Here is a 15201-nt window from a genome sequence, read left to right on the forward strand (position 1 = left end):
TTAAATGGGAGCAGGGTATCTCAGGCTACTCTTGAACCCACAATGCACCTTTTTTAGCCACCTGGGTGCTAGGATGACAATCATGCCCCAGAACATCTGGCCTGTTTCTTTGAGTCATTGTACAGCTGAGAAGTCCTTGAGGTTGAAGACCTTGCTTGTCACCTGTGTCTTCCTAGCTCTGATGCTCATATTTGTGCAGAAATCAGGGGCAGCCAGTATAGGAGAGGTCTTGCAGGGCTTGCATCCGTATGAAGCTCAGGTGCTTGGCTACCTGTACTGTAAGTCCTTCCTGGTGCAAATAGGTCTGGTGGGGATGCTTTACAGAACAGGGGTGGTTTTTAGATGCGGGAAAACTGTTACCTAACACAGCTGATGGAATGACTGGTCACTGCATTCTAGCATTCAAGAGGTCACCAGGCCCCAAAGGGCATCATGAGGTCATGGAACTATTGGAAACCTTAGTCACCAAGGCTTTCTCCTTAGTTTTGAAGGGTCTAGGTAACATTTTCTCACCCTACCTCAGTTGTAGCTTGGATTAACAGATTAGATTAAGCCAAGGAACTGGACCAGTGACTAGGATTGCCTAACATCAGTCCCTGATGGGAGCTCAGCATACCTGGGTATTCATTGTCACTGAACCCACAGAATGCTTCTGACCCCAAGCTGTATCCTAGTTTTTGCGTGTAAACAAGCCTGAATAGCATTCTGATGAAATCATTACATGGCCCAATAAGAACAGTTCCTGTAGGCTCATGTATTTGCATAGTTGCTTTCAGTTGGTGGATGTGGTTAGGGAGGACTAGGAGGCCTTGTTGGATGAAGTATCTCACAGGGAGTGGGCTTTGATGTTTCAAAAAAATGTGCTCCCTTCCCAGTGTGGTGTTTTTGCCTCCTACTTGTGAATCAAGACTCGGCTGCCGTCCAACCTCCTGTCCCCATGTTTCTACCACACATCACAGACTCTAGCCCTCTGCAACTGTAGCCCAATCAAACTCTTTCCTTTAGGGGGTTGGAGAGACAGCTCAGCAGTTAAGAGCACTGACTGCTCTACCAAAGGTCCTGAGTTCAATTCCCAGCAACCACATGGTAGCTCACAACCATCTGTGATGAGATCGGATGCTTTTTTCTGGTACATGTAAGATAGCTACAATGTACTCATGTGAATAAAATAAATAAATCTTGAAACAAAAAAACAAACAAAAACTTCTTTTGTTCTATAAGTTGCCTTGGTAATGGTGTTTTGTCACAGCCTTATAAAACTAAGGAAGGCCCTTCAGTTGTTTTATGACAAAGGAAACTAAGGCTAGAGAGTTTCATGGCCCAGCTGAAAAGAGCAAAGGTAGGGTGTAGGGAGTCAGTGGGATGTCAACTGGGCACAGGCCCTGGCTCCACACTGCTTGGTGACCCAAGTTTGATCTCTGAAACTCAGGTAAAGCTGAAAGGAGAGACCTGAGTTTACAAAGCTCTTCTTTGTCATCTACCTGCAGACAGTGCTATGTGATACACATTACACACACACACACACACACACACACACACACACACACACACACACACCATGTACAGACACACAATAAGTTTTTAAAATGGAGAGTTATAAGACTGACCAGTTGCTTCCCAAATAGTCCAGTGTCCTTTCTGAGCCCAGGCACCCCAGATTCCCAGATTAGTATATGAAGTAGGTGGGCGTGTGTGTGTGTGTGTGTGTGTGTGTGTGTGTGTGTGTGTGTGTGTGCGCGCGCGCGGCCAGGCACCGCAGATGCTCAGATAAGTATATGAAGTAGTTGGGCTGGTGTGTGTGTGTGTGTGTGTGTGTGTGTGTGTGTGCACCCAGGCACCCCAGATGCTCACATAAGTATATGAAGTAGGTGGGCTGGTGTGTGTGTGTGTGGGGGGGGGCAGGCACCCCAGATGCTCACATAAGTATATAAAGTAGGTGAGCTGTTGTGTGTGTGTGTGTGCTCTTGATTTGTATGTCTCTCTCTCATTGCCTTGTACACACAACTAGCTATTGGTATAGACATGTGAGGGACTTCACATCCTACCCTTCTTAGTCTCTGAAACAGTTCCTGGCACATGCAGATCCAGTAGCATTTGGTGACCTGACCAGGGCTGTCTTCTCTTTGCTCATGGAATCTGCGGAGAGGAGAGGAAGTTCAGGCATCCCTAGAGCCCTGGGGCACAGTGCAAGGCAGGAAGCAACTTCTGCAGAGGTTTGGAGAGGAGACAGACCGTCCTGGTAACTGTCAGGCAGCCTGGTGCACCAGGCTCCTCCTGTTGTATAATCAGCTGTCACCTCAGCGATTCTCCGCATCAGGCTTCCTAAGACCAGATTGAACATTAAACAAACAGTGACTGCTTTATAAATATTTAACTCCCACTGTTTAGGAATTGCTCGGGGCAGGAGACAAAATAAGAGTTCCTGACTGTCGGCCGCATGACTCTCTGTTGTGGTGTTGGACATTGGTGTGTGTGGGGGGGTTCAGAGCTAGAGCAGGGGTGGCGGAGAAGCAGAAACACAGCTTCCCGTGTTGGGGGTATGCTTGGGGACACGTGTGTATGTGCTCATCAGATTGTTTAAATCTGTCTAGAATTTCCGTTGCATCCAGCTGGGACCCAGCATTGCTGGTGTTAATGCTGTGGTCCACGACAGTCTTTATGCCCTCTTCCTGTATCACTTCCTTCCCTCCTCCCCTCCCCCAGCCTTCTCATATCGAACCTAGTGCCTGGAAGAGCAAGACAGGCTCCTGCTCCATATGGCCACAAACCCTTTCTTCATTTTTAAATGTAGCAGTTTTACTGAGACTTAATTCAAACACGCCCTAATTCACCCATAAAATAGAATGCTTTTTATCTATCCGTGAAACTTCAAGTTGTTAGCACAGTCAATCAGAAAAGAGACTTCACACCCCTAACCACCAATTTCCCAGGTCCTAGAAAATCACAAACCTGCTTCCTTTCACAGTGGAGGGGTCTGTTCCAAAGATGTCATCTGAACGTGATCATGGTCATGACTGCCTTATTTCATTCCCGTGACTCCTTCAAGATTTTCCTGTAGCATGTGTTCATCAGTTCTTTACCCCTTTTCATGGCTAAATGATGTCCCATGTGTGGTCCTCACCTGTATTTGTTGACGATGTAGATGGACATTTGGGGACAGTATCAGTCTAGCTGAAAGATTTAAGACATGGCTGACGTAGCATTAGATGATTAAGGTAAAGCAGACTTCACAAAAAGGTCCCTTCATCGTGCTGGAAAGATCATGCTTAGGCATGTGGTGGACATGACTCTTTTCAATGGGTAAATTCTGAGCTTTACTTGGCACTAACTGTATGCTGAGAGAGGCCCAAAATTCATTCACAAGTGTTCTGCAGTCCTCCTGAAAGGTTACTATCATGGCTGCCCTTCAGAGACTCATTTGGATGGGAGACTAGGAGATGCCAGTATCCTCAGCTGATGATTTGGTTCAGGAGAGGTGTGAGGTGGTACAGCTCCTTCTCTTCCTCACCTGCAAGCCACTGGTTGGACCACTTCTCTTCTCCCTTGTGTGCTGGCGATCCTTTGGACACTGGGTCCCTGGCACTCACAGAGAGGCAAGCTGAATCTTCAGGGAAGTTCAAGAGTTTATGCTAGTGTACCCACCCTGATCTCCTCAGTCAGATAGCTGTGATTCAGAGCAACATGAAGTGAGGGCCTGCACGGTACTGTGCAGCATACTATGCAGAGACAACAAAAGTCCCAGCAACCATCTCGTCTGGAGATAAACCTTGCTTGGGAAGTTACATAGCATAGTCATAGTCACAGCTGACTCAGAAGCAGGAAGGCTGGCCTTCTTACTTCCTATCTGAGAGCCTGTCTTCATGTTCTCTAGCTTCAAACACTGCAGTTCTCCCTCCTTGGTCTCTTGAAGACTCTGGAGGTCCTTCCTTGCCTGTTCTTTTCACTCCTAGACTAGAGAGCCTCCCCAGTTGCTTCATGTTGGTTTTGTTGGGTTTTAATTTCCGTCTTTTCAGGCTAATCAGACACCAGGAAAAGTCTGCACTGAGTCACAGTCGTGGCTATTCCCCTGCTTCCTCTGTCCCTCCCTGCCTTCTCTCTGACCATCCTTTCCTGGGCCAGTAATGACCTCAACACAGGCGGCCGGGCTGTGGGCACAAACACTGTCCTGTTATTCAGGCCAGGAACTGCTTGTGATAACTTCTGCCTTGGACTTTCCATTAACTGGCCCACTGAGGCCTCCTTCTCAGCACTGTTGGGAAGAGCCCCAGCATCAGTGACGCCATGCAGTGATCACTGGCCGCTGAGTACAGGCTGGGAAAGATGTCCCAAAGGACTCCTGAACTCTTCGACTGCCTTTGTCTGTTAGTAACTGTCATCCTTTCTGATCTCACTGCTTCTGCCTACTTTGAACTTTCTTCCTGGCTCATTGGTCCTTTTCTCTCTGACCTGTCCAAAGGCTTCTTGAAGGCAATGTGAAAATGCCACTTCCTCTTTGAAGGCTTCCTGGGTGTCCGTGCCAAGGAAGGTTCCCAGCAGAGCCCTGGAATAGAGGAGCTATGTATGGGCTTGGCTTTACTATGCTGCTGGGCATGGTTTAGGGGGAAGATACTGTGGAGCAGAAGAGCATGTTCTAGGGTCAAATGGATACTGCCTTAATTCAGATTTCCATTACTGTAAAGAAACACAATGGCCAAGGCAGCTCTCATATCGGAAAACATTTAATCGGCGCTAGTTTACAGGTTGGCAGTGTCTAGGCAGGCATGGCACTAGAGGAGCTAAGAGTTCTACATCTTGCTCTGAAGGCAAACAGGAGATTGTCTTTCAGGCAACTAGGAGAAGGCTCTCAAAGCTCCCCCCCCCCCCCCCGCCTCCCCCAGTACCACACTTCCTCCAATAAGGTCACATCCACTCCAGCAAAGCCACACCCACTCTAACAAGGCCACACTTCCTAATAGTGTGACTACCTGGGCCAGGCATAGTCAAACAACCACAGGGACTTTGCAATCAACCACCTTCCCTTGCTTGCCGAGTGACTTCAAGTAAGTGACAATTTCCCTAGATGTTGTGAGCAAACCTTCAGGCTACTACCATATACCTCAGGCCCTTTGCACATGCTCAACCAGTAGCAGTTTTCTTACTGTATGACATAGGCCAATCTGCCAGCAGAGCTTAATTAAGAAGAGAGATGGGTCTTAGGTTGTGGCTGGTGGGAGGATTGTGTCTATTGCGTCAGTTTAGTGAGGATCCTTTCCCCTCCCATATCTGAATCGACTGGTTCTTCATCTTTTGCTATAATACTGGTGATGTCTGCTTCCCTAACCTGTCTTCAAGAGGAATCTTGTAGCCCAGAATACTTGTCATGACTGATATTTCTTCCTAGGAATTGTCTACACCCTGACCCCAGCCTGCCCCTTGATCTCAGCTGATCTTTTGGCTCTAGAGTGCTCCATAACCTCAGCTTGCTCTCTGACTGTCAGGTGCCCTATCCATGCTATATTGAGACCAGTTTCTCCTCAGGACTGATCATCTGTACTGTCAACTTGACTGGATTAAAAACTACTGTAGAGTTAATAAAGCACAGGCTTGAAAGTGTCTGTGAGGGTGTCTTCAGAGAAGAATAACTGAGTGGATAAAACCCACACTGAAGATAGGCAGTGCTATCCTTTAGGCTGTGGTCCTAAACTCCATAGAAGGGGAAAGATAGAAGCCAGCCAGCATCTTCTCTCTCTGTCTCTCTGTCCCTTTCTTTCTGCCTCAGCATGAGCTGTGCTTCATAATGCTCTTGCCACGATGGATTGACTACAAGCCAAAATGGCAACTTTCCCTTAAAGTTGTTCCAGGTACTCTTTCACAGCGAGAAGAATTAATATGGAACCCTGTAAATCTCCAATCCTGATGGTCTGAAGAAGTCCTGACCTCCTTCCCAAGCAACACTACGTCACTCTCTGGTGTATCTATCTCTCTAACCCACAGAGCCTGGGTCCAGAGAGCTGAGCTCAAACAAGGACAGATGATTGCCACGCCCCTGAACATGGAGACCTCTGCTCAGTTTTGAGATTCCACTGTGGAATCATCACCACCGTCCCTGTTCTTCCCCTCCCTGTAACCAATCATTTCCTACCTCCAATCCATCCCTGCCTACCCACTCCACCCACCTCCTGCCTCGTGCCTCTGTGTCTGGCAACACGTTGTGTATCCTTTGAAAGGGATACACTGCTGCTCATAGCCTGCCTGGCTGTGGTGGCTGTGGAGAGGGACCGAGAATAAGCTTGTGTCCGAGGCAGCCCTCCAACTACAGCAAGGCTAGGCTGACCTTTAAATAGATGGGCTCTGAGCCATTCAGTTCCTGGAAGTTTGAAGAAAGTCAGCCTTTAAAGTGATGCGACTTGCAACCTCAGGAAAGGTCTGTGTGTTTGCAAAGGCAGTAATTTATGGCTGCTTTTGCAATTCATGATATGTGGCTGTGCAGCCGCTGGGAGCCAACATGCCAGTGTTAGGAGGGGAAAATCCTCAAGTATTTTAATATACCCCTGCTTGAAGCAAGATAAACATATGTATTGTACTTTGCGACAGAGGCGTGGTGAGGAGAAGGCAGAGGCCTGGCAAGGCATGAAAGGTCCTTTTAAGCTAAACTGTGAGGGTTTTCTTTCCTCCTTTTTTTATTTGTAAGCAAAGCTGGCATGAGTGGATGATGCTGGGCTCTACTTGGCTGGATAGAAACTAGTGGCTCTCAAGGCAGGCAGACTGCCCCATCCCTCCCTAAGCCATAAACCACCAACCTCCATCTTGCCTCGTCCCACTAGAAATGATGAAGCAGAGGTTTTCATTACCCTTGACATAGATGGAGGACTTTCTTCCAGGAAACTTTCTCCGTCTCATATCTCACCTTGCAATCACACAAAGGGAAAGGGGGGAATAAAGGTCCTTCGTATGAACTTGTAATGGGGAAATACCTGGCAGCTCACACGGACAGCCATGCTTCGAGAAAAAGGCCAAATACAGCAAAGTTGTGAGAGCTAAGGCAGGATGCTGGAATAAGACTAGAAGGAAGGAGTCTGCAGAGATGGGGGACCTGATTGTGACACTGAAATCTAGACAGTTTTGAGCTTCACTGGGTCTTGACAGATGTTAGTTACGCATCACGGTCTGTTTTACGTTTTACTTTGAAGTAGCCTCCTCCCAGGATCCTTGAGGTCGGAAGTCTATTATGAAGCACAGTGGAGTGATAAGGTTTAAGATCAGGTTCTCTGCTAACAGGGCACAAGGACCAAATGATTTTCCTGTACCTCCAACTTTCTAAAAGTTCCCTTCAGTGAAACCTCAAACAAAACTGGCTTTCAATTCTGATTTTTGGTTTGTTTGTTTTTCTTTTCTTTTCTCCTTTCTTTCTTCTTTCCTTCCTTTTTTTTTTTTTTTTTTTTTTTTGAGACAGGGTTCTCTGTGTAGCTCTGATTGTCCTAGAACTCACTCTGTAGACCAGTCTGGCCTCAAACTCAGAGATCCACTTGCCTCTGCCTTCTAATTGCTGGGGTTAAAGGTGTGCACCAGCACTGCCCTCCTTCAATTCTGATTCTTCAAAGTTCATGGGGGACTGGGTTTAGCCAGAAGCCTTAAGCTTCACCTTTTGAAGAGAAGGCGCATGTGTTTGCATGTGTGTGTGCTGCAGAGTGGGGCTGCCCGTGCAACCTCTGCTGAGAATCCGCTTGCAGCTCATTCTCTCTCCCCTCTTGTACTATACCAAGGGCTGCAACCACTGAATTGACTACGTTGAATTGGTAGAGTCTGCTCAGCCTGGTTAGGGGCTGTCTGGTGCATGCAGTAGGATTGTTGGTTTTCTGATTCCCAGTCTCTCTTGCTTCTTGCGGGAGGTACCCTCATCTGTGCTCATTTCGGAGCTGTCTTGTGGACTCGAGCACTTTGTTTTTTCCCTTTACACTGCCAGGGACCCTGGCCAGACTTCACTGCAGCCTCAGGACCCTGTGTCTTTTTTGCTTTAATTCTCTGTCTTGGATAGGGTGGCGCCATGTTTTTCCTTAGGACCCGGATTGGCATGTATTGAAGGCATACTTTGTGTAGACGGAGACTGGTAGTCTGTCCTCAGAGCAGTAGCCTAACCAGTGTGTGGCAGGGCATGAAGACATGTGAGTCAGTTTTCTCCCCAGCATCGAGCCAGCGAGAATCCCCACCCAGACCTCTGCCTACCACCCTAATGCAGCTCGTGTTTACACAGGCCAGAGGTACTCCTTCTCATGTTTTTGCCAATCCCCAAATACGGCCATGGCCAGAAAGTGAGAGGGTGTCCCTTATGTAAGACTCTGTGTGCTGGTCCCCAGACAATGCCATTTCCTTGCCTGGCCATGTGTGACTGCATAACACCCCTTGACTCATTTCCTCTGGAAAACTCTGCAGGGCCGCTTTGCCCTGCTTCCTGCTTCTGTCACACAGATTCCTGGGAATACCATCTCAATGTGCTTCTTTGGGGGTCTGAGATCTGAGTGGCAGGGAGGTTGTCTGCCTCTGTACCTTCAAGATGGGTCTGGGAGAGACAGAGAGAGAAGAGATGAGTAGCCTTGGTTCAGTTTACCTTGAGGAGCTCAGATGAGGAAAGGACAAACACCAGCCTTTCTCTCAAGCTTTAAGCTGGAAATTCTGGACTATTATCTTTACGAATTCTCTAAGGTTAAAAAGTCCTTAAATGCTTCCTAAAATTATGGGGACTCCCTTCTTGGAAAGAAGAATCTAATCTTGAGGGATATGGGGAAGGTTAAAGAGCTTTTCAACTCATTTTGTTTTGAAGGCACTATGTCATGTCACCCAGGCTGGCCTCAAATTCACTGTGTAGTTAAGGGATAACCTTGCTTCATATTGTGAGAGCTGGGATTTGCAGGCATGCAACACACAGACTGCTGGCTTCATGATGTTGACTTGCGAGCTGGAGAAGCAGTGCTGGGGTAGGACTGATGGTCACTTCTGAGGCAGGCAGAGCTTGAAGCAAAGCAACATTGGAGGACTGTTTTGATCTGTTTGAGCTGCTGTACCTGCATATGCTGGGATCTCACCAGACCCTATTCAAATTTTCTTGTCTTCATTTTAAGTCTTTTTCTCTCCCATTTAGAAGGAAGTAAGCTGGGTTGCTTACCAGCTGGTCAATTGCATAAATAGCAGGATATACCTTTTTTCACTGTCTTTCTTCTAGAGGTTAATTGGATGCTTATTCAGAGAACCCAGCTAGGTATAGCTCTGCCTGTCTTGTCTGTCTGTCTGTCTGCCTGCCTGCCTGCCTGTCTCTGTGTGCGTATATGTACATATGTCTGTCTTTTCTATTCTAGTTATTCTACTTTCTACTCTGGATATTCTATATATCTATTTTTCTATTCTAGATATTTCTAGATAGTATCTGTTGTGTGCTGGACTCCAAGGTAGGCATTTTCATTCATTTCTCAATATGAATTCAGCCTGCATGTGATGGATCATGTATTTTTTGTTGTAAAGAAGTAAATGAAGTTTCAAAGAGACAAAAATGCCTGGTCTCCAGTCATATAGCTTGTAGGTATCAGAATCACACAAAAGTCCACCATCTGACCTATATAGAGCTTACAAGTTGAAACAACAATGACCTAGTGACACACAGCCTGTGACCGTGTGACCTGGGAGGTACTGTATCTTGCTAAGCCTCAGTTTCTCACCTGGGAAGCATGGTAACTCCATGGGGTTACTGAGAACGTACATCAAAACCAGGCCTTTCACATGGAGGAGAAAATGTCCAGCATGTGTGCTTAGAATGTCCTACTTTGTATAAGCTTGTCCAAAAGCTCAACTCACCAACATCGTGATGCTTCTCAATGGTGTTGCTGGGTGCTGTGGCCACGAGGGCATACTGTGAGATGTGGGCAAGTGTTCAGGGTGGTGGGAGCTGAGTGAAGTGTGGCCCTAAAACAAGAATTGGGCAGCTTGCTTTTCCCAGGCAGAAAGCACTTCAGACTAGGACTCTCTCTGATCAGCTGGACACACCCCAAACCCCTTGCTTATGAAGGATGAAATATGACTGGCCCTGGTTGCTCTCTGGATCTGGATTATTGTTGTGTGAACATTCCTTGAGCTGGGCTTGGAGACATTGCTCCTTCTGCAGAAAGTCCATCCTCAAAGACCAGCCGGGACAGTGGGTGGGCTGTGTTGCCTCATTCTTTAGGGCCAGTTGTGTTCTGTCATGCACCTGGCGTACAAACAACAGGTCACACTGGAAAGGGAGTCTTACACGGAATGAAAGCCTTTGCCTCAGATTTTTGCACAGGACCATGCCTACTGTACCACCTGACTTGGCTTCACCATGCTGAGCCAGCTACCCCCCAACCAGTAACCTTTTCTCAGGCACCTTGCTGGTCCTCTTAATAACAGAGCCCCTGAGAAAAGGCACCTCTTCTCAAAGTGCACATGCACTTGGATCTTTGGAGAGTGTGACACAGAAAGTGTCAGGTAGAGGAAAACATACATGTCCAGCTCCCAACTCCCAATGTAACTACAGACCCAGTCACCTCCCTACTCTGTCCTGTCTCCTGCATCCTCCTTATGTGATTATGTTTCATTACTTGACTCCTTTTCCTTCGGATGCCCATCCTGCTTCCATGAATACACTGCACCTGCTTGCCCACCAATAGCAGCCTCACCTGCAATTCATAAGCTTGCTGGGACATCATCTAATTAATCTTTCCATATGCAAGGCAGGCCATTATCATCTGTAATTTACAGAGGTCAAACTCAGGGCTCAGAAAGGAAAGATACTTTTGATTCTCAGTAAGACTGAGGTAGTATTTGAATCCCAGATTCTTTATTACTGCAAATCATGACCCTTTATATGCTATGTCTGGCTTGCAGCTGCTCAAACATCTGTACCTGAGTTGTCTATTAGTGTCTTCTCACCCTATTCTTCCTCTGGTTCTTCTTCTAAGGCAGCTTCATCCCCTCAAGACTGAAGCCAGATGGACACCACTGGCTCTGTGTCCTCTACATATGATCTCTCTGATGGACTGCTCAAGGAATGAAGCCATATGGAGAATAAGGGTATCTTCATATAGGGGAATGGTAGGGTGAATCTGATGGCCTCTCTTGGCCCTGCCTATCATTCCAGAAACAGTGCACCCTAGTGTTTTCAGTTCAGACTTTCGGCAATGGCAGTTGTAGTCACCCATAAGCAAAATTGAAAACAGCGGTTTCCAGAAAAAGAGTGTGGCTCTTCAGTAGGCTACAGGTCCCTGAGGATGTCCCATTCTGGGATGGAGAGAGCCAACTTGTATTGTATTTCTTCTTGACTACAGATGAAGTTCCATGGTTTCAAAACCTACATCCCTTGAGCAGAGTTGTTCCAGTTGATAACGGGAAGTGCTCCCAAGTAGGGACAGTTTGAGGCTGTACAGGGAAAGCCTTACCTTGCAGTTATGTCTTATGGTTTCACAAATGCATATAGTTGAAAGCTCCTGGTAAGACAGATGGCATGAAGTCAAATTGAAGATCCCTTTGGGGTTCTGACATTTGTTTCCTTCAAGTGTTTAGAGGAAAATGACCCCTTTAAAAAGCGATGCCATTCGTTCTGGAAGTGGCAAGACAATAATGTGCAGTACAGAAGGATTTATGCTTTGTTGGACAGGAACTAAATTCCAACTCCATTTTTATTGCTTTGTCCAAGGGTCCTCCTGTGACAGGCGAATTGTTGCGTTAGAGGTGATGTCAAGGATGGAGCCGTGGGGTTGTGGGGTGCAGAAATGTCATTGACTTTTTCAATCTGTGTTGTTGAATGAGAGGCTGGAGGTGATGACTTTCCTCTCCCTGTATCCCAATAGTTACTGAGGAGGAAAGAACACCTCTTTGGTGGTACGGTCACCCATCCTGCCCTCCATCTCATTTACCAGTCATTAATGAAGGATCCTCATGTGTAGGGACTAAGTTAGGGCCATGTGCCCTATATGATATGGATGGAGCAGAGATTTTTTTTTTACCAGAAGGAACAGTGGCAGATTGGATGTGGTCTGAAGTGACTGGACAAAGGACACTTTAGAAGACATCTCAGCCAGGTAAGGATACACTAGAACTTCAATTCCTGAACATTGTGGTCCACAAAATCTGCATTTGGTTCCCAGTGGTCCACATGGCCTTTGCTCTTCTAGCCAATAGTACTTCCTAGAGCCACCTCCTGCTGCTAGATGGCGTGCTCCCAGCCAATGGGATGGTGCATGTCTAGTTAGGTGGTCCATGGGTAGAAGAGTTGACAGGAATAAGTTTCAGGCAACATCTGAGGGGTTATATATTCCTGCACCCTCCCAGGTCCTCAGAGCCTGGACGGGAGAGGTCTTCTAGGTAAAGTATCCTCCCTACTGGACACCACTTCTTTTTTTTATAATCATGGTCACTCTTTTAAGTATTCAAAATGGTAATTATGTATACGATCCCCAACTTAGATTATTTTGCTTTCTGAGTGGGAGATATTATCCTGCCACCGTGCCTATGATGGTTGCTATAAAAATTCAGTATTCAGGGGATGGGGATTTAGCTCAGTGGCAGAGCACTTGCCTAGCAAGCGCAAGACCCTGGGATCGGTCCCCAGCTCCGAAAAAAAAAAAAAAAAAAGAAATGAAAAAAAAATTCAGTATTTAGAAAATCTGAGTATTCAGTCCATTCATACCCAGGGAAGGTTGAAGCTCATGATATAGCCAATATTCAACTTCTGATCTTCCTTGTTGCATCTGGTCAGTAGTAAACCCTCAGTGAATATTTGCTGTCCTTGTTCTCATTATGGAGATAATGTACCTTATTCTGCTGGTTTGCTGGGGTCCCAAGTCCCTGCTAAAGGATGTATGTCTGGAACACCAATGCTTATTACTTTGTTCCTGTGAATGAACACTCTGACCATGACCATGACCGTCAAGTCTCTGACTAATCGTGGCCTCCTTATGTGGGTGAATCCACGTCTTTTCCCCATCATTCTGAGTCTGGGGCCTCATGTGCCAGCCTTCCATTGTTGAGCTTTGTTTAAGTTACATGTCTTGTTCCTTTTATAAAAACACCATCGAAGAAGCAAATGCAAAGAAAGAAAGACTCATTTTAGCTCACAGTTCAAGAGTACAGTCTACCATCACAGGGGACTATGGTGACAGGAACTCACAGCTGGTCACCTTTCCTCCTCAGTCACAGGGAGAAGAATGTTGGTGCTCACTTTCCTCTCTCCTCTTGGGCTGTCTGGGACCCCCAGTTCATGTTACAGTATGGCCAATATTTAGGGTGGGCCTTCTCACCTCATTTAACCTAGTATAGATAATCTGACATAGACATGCCCAGAAGATTCTCTTTCCAGTGGTTGTAGATCAGCCGTACAATCAGTATTAAGCATTGTAAACCCCCAGCCTGGCCCTAAACATGGGTGCCATGAGACTTTTCCTCTTGGGGAAGTGGTAGTCTTCATTTTCCTAGGATCATTCCACCTTGAGGTCTTCTGTGGGACATTTTGCATCTGGGAACAGAGTAATGACTTTATTTTTCCAGTCATCCCATGTCTCAGACTCCTTCCAGGTTCATAGGCTTTGAGCATAGCCCCACCTTCCCAGTTCAGTTCTGAACATGTCTGCACAGCTTTCACTTGTCTCCCTCTAACCAGTTGTGAGATAATTGTTTCTACTTCCAGTTTGGAAGGGGCTCTTTTAAACTGTGTGTTTTAACCCGGGCCTGTTTGCCTCAGACAAGGGATAGAAATCAGTACAGTTTGGTTCCTGTGAGCTCACAACTGCCTCTTATTAACATATCCCCATTTATATATTTGTATATTGAAACTGATGCAGTACTTTTTCTCCTGTGACCTATAATGGTCCTGATGCTAGGGAGGGGGTTGGGCAGCCACCTTCTACACAGCTGCTGAGCTAGACGAGTGAGAGCACAGGGCTCTCCTATGAATGACAGTTCCAGAGTGACAGTCACTAGTACCACAGAGCTGACTCATCCCGACAGCTGGTATGTTTGTCATTTCAGGTATTGGAACCTCCAGCTTCAGCATCTTTCAATGGAAAACAAAAGTCCGTAGTGCTCAATCCATTCCGCTTTGAAGTCTAGTTATGAGTTTTTATCTATTGAAATATTGGCTGTTCTAAAACTGTCAAGTCTGTGGGTGAGATTTTATAAGCTGCCATTTTAACTGTGATTATTACTCTATCTCGGCCCTTTCTCCCAAGGTTCTGAAAGAATAGAATGTTCTATGTGGGGTTTTGGGTCTGAAGCCAGGGCATATCCCATCTGGAGATGGATGGAGATGATATCAGAGTCCTGCATTTCGGAAAGTCGTGCTTGCTGTTGGAACCATTCCCCATCCTAGCATGGGGCCTGCCTGACTCATAGTAGGCCTTCAGGAATATTGCATGAAGGGACAGATTTCTCAAGCATCCTGAATCATTTCATGGGAAGAGTTTCAACTGAACACTTCTCTGTGGTTGAGCTTTTCTGCAACTCTGCCTGTGTTAGCCATAAAAACGGTTTCTACTGAGTCTAATACCAATCAGAAAGTAGTATTTTAGTGGTTGCTAGAAAGGTTTTTCTTGTATGGCCTGAGGATTATGGAGATTTAAAGACACGTGGGGTCTGAACTAAAGCGTCTCAGTCTCCTTTTTTTTTTTCTTTTTCTTTTTTCCGGAGCTGGGGACCGATCCCAGGGCTTTGTGCTTGCTAGGCAAGCGCTCTACCACTGAGCTAAATCCCCAACCCTGCGTCTCAGCCTCCTATGGTTGACATTTTGGATAAGATAGTTCAGCATTTGGCTGCCCTGTGCATTCTAACAGTTTCCTTCACCTTCTTCCTACATAAGAAGGAAGCTCCACAACCCCCCACCCTAGTTATAACAACTCAAAATGATTTTAGACATCACCAAATGTCCCCTAATTGGGAGCAGAGAACAGTCTCCTTTTCACTGGAAACAGCAGGTTTGCGGATCTTGCGTCTCTCTTAACCTAGTGTAGTTGATTGACAGTTTTGTGTTTAAAGAAAAGTTGGCATGTACCTTAGTGTCCTGCTTTCCTCCTTGTGACTGAAGGAACCTTTTATTTTGGCTCACTGTTTGAGGGTACCATTTATTATGGCAGTGAGAACAGCTGTAGTTCTAGTGTCAGGAGGTTGAGGTGGAATCCATAGTCAAGAAGCAGAGAAGAGAGGTGAATGCTGGTACTCATCTGG

At 46.3% G+C, this 15201-nt stretch overlaps 1 long non-coding RNA gene across 25 annotated transcripts in view; it reads left to right on the forward strand.

Annotated features, from left to right (window-relative positions):
* The window catches only part of Pvt1 (Pvt1 oncogene), a 221359-nt gene that overhangs the window by 96753 nt on the left and 109405 nt on the right, over positions 1-15201 (forward strand). For 4 of the 25 annotated variants that reach the window (NR_202068.1, NR_202082.1, NR_202078.1 and 1 more), the window contains 1 exon segment: positions 11994-12065. This is a non-coding gene — a long non-coding RNA (Pvt1 oncogene). 25 annotated transcript variants of the gene reach the window in all.

This window comes from Rattus norvegicus, chromosome 7 (assembly GCF_021556685.1).
Source record: "Rattus norvegicus strain SHRSP/BbbUtx chromosome 7, alternate assembly SHRSP_T2T, whole genome shotgun sequence".
Taxonomy (NCBI): domain Eukaryota; kingdom Metazoa; phylum Chordata; class Mammalia; order Rodentia; family Muridae; genus Rattus; species Rattus norvegicus.